This window comes from Schistocerca gregaria, unplaced genomic scaffold (genome assembly GCF_023897955.1).
Source record: "Schistocerca gregaria isolate iqSchGreg1 unplaced genomic scaffold, iqSchGreg1.2 ptg000698l, whole genome shotgun sequence".
Classification (NCBI taxonomy): Eukaryota; Metazoa; Arthropoda; class Insecta; order Orthoptera; family Acrididae; genus Schistocerca; species Schistocerca gregaria.
In genome coordinates this window covers 801,707-803,596 of record NW_026062077.1, presented here as the reverse complement: position 1 = coordinate 803,596, position 1,890 = coordinate 801,707, and positions in this window count along the sequence as shown.

Below are 1,890 nucleotides of genomic sequence, written 5' to 3'. Positions count from 1 at the left end.
CGGTTTTGGTGCATTGGACATGAGCTAGGACCTTAAGATTTTGCATGAAAGGAGGACTAGCAGCCGCGCTACACGGACGAATGTGAAAAGTGTTCATATGTAGTAAAAACCTGAAAGTCCGTCTGTTTTCGTCATTTGTTATCGAATCGACTTAAAGCCAGATCGTCACATTGGTCGCTCTTCTCTCTGAGACGGTTACATTTATCGTCTGCAAAGATATGTCGCGTGCTGCGGTATGCGGAGACACTAACAGCACCATAGTAGAACACTGATGAAACTTCTAAGTTGATGTAATAGCCAGTAAGAAGTAGTACAATAACGTTTTAGATATCGATTATTGACTTTTTAGCTGGCTTTGGGGTCTTGGACATGAGCTAGGACCTTAAGACATTGCATCAAAGGAAGACTAGCAGCTGCGTTGCACGGGAGAATGTGAAAGTGTTCATGTGTAGTAAAAACCTGAGAAATCCGTCCGTTTTCGTCATTTCTTATGAAATCGACTTAAAGCCAGGTCGTCACATTGGTCGCTCTTCTCTCTGAAACGGTTACATTTGTTACATTAATCGTCTGCAAAGCTATGTCGCGTGCTGCGGTATGCGGAGAGACTAACAGCACCATAGTAGAAAACAGATGAAACTTCTAAGTTGATGTAATAGCCAGTAAGAAGTAGTACAATAACGTTTTAGATTTCGATTATTGACTTTTTAGCTAGCTTTGGGGCCTTGGACATGAGCTAGGGCCTTAAGATTTTGCATCAAAGGAGGACTAGCAGCTGCGTTGCACGGGAGAATGTGAAAAGTGTTCATATGTAGTAAAAACCTGAGAAATCCTTCAGTTTTCGTCATTTCTTATCAAATTGACTTAAAGCCAGATCGTCACATTGGTCTCTCTTCACTCTGAAACTGTTACATTTATCATCTGCAAAGCTATGTCGCGTGCTGCGGTATGCGGAGACACTAACAGCACCATAGTAGAACACAGATGAAACTTCTAAGTTGATGTAATTGCCAGTAAGAAGTAGTACAATAACGTTTTAGATATCGATTATTGACTTTTTAGCTGGCTTTGGGGTCTTGGACATGAGCTAGGACCTTAAGACATTGCATCAAAGGAGGACTAGCAGCTGCGTTACACGGGAGAATGGGAAAAGTGTTCATATGTAGTAAAAACCTGAGAAATCCGTCAGTTTTCGTCATTTCTTATCAAATCGACTTCAAGGCAGAACGTCACATTGGCCGCTCTTCTCTCTGAAACGGTTACATTTATCGTCTGCAAAGCTATGTCGCGTGCTGCGGTATGCGGAGACACTAACAGTACCATAGCAGAACACAGATGAAACTTCTAAGTTGATGTGATAGCCAGTAAAAAGTAGTACAATAACGTTTTAGATATCGATTATTGACTTTTTATTTGGCTTTGGGCCCTTGGACATGACCTAGAACCTTAAGATATTGCATCAAAAAAGGACTAGCAGCTGCGTTCCACGGGAGAATGTGAAAAGTGTTCATATGTCGTAAAAACCTGAGAAATCCGTCCGTTTTCGTCATTTCTCATCAAATCGACTTAAAGCCAGATCGTCTCATTGGTCACACTTCTCTCTGAAACAGTTACATTTATCGTCTGTAAAGCTATGTCACATGCTGCGGTATGCGGAGACACTAACAGCACCATAGTAGAAAACAGATGAAACTTCTAAGTTGATGTAATTGCCAGTAAGAAGTAGTACAATAACGTTATAGATACCGATTATTGACTTTTTAGCTGGCTTTGGGGTATTTAACGTGAGCTAGGACCTTAAGATTTTGCATCAAAAGAGAACTAGCAGCTGCGTTGCACGGGAGAATGTGAAAAGTGTTCATATGTAGTAAAAACCTGAGAAATCCGTCAGTT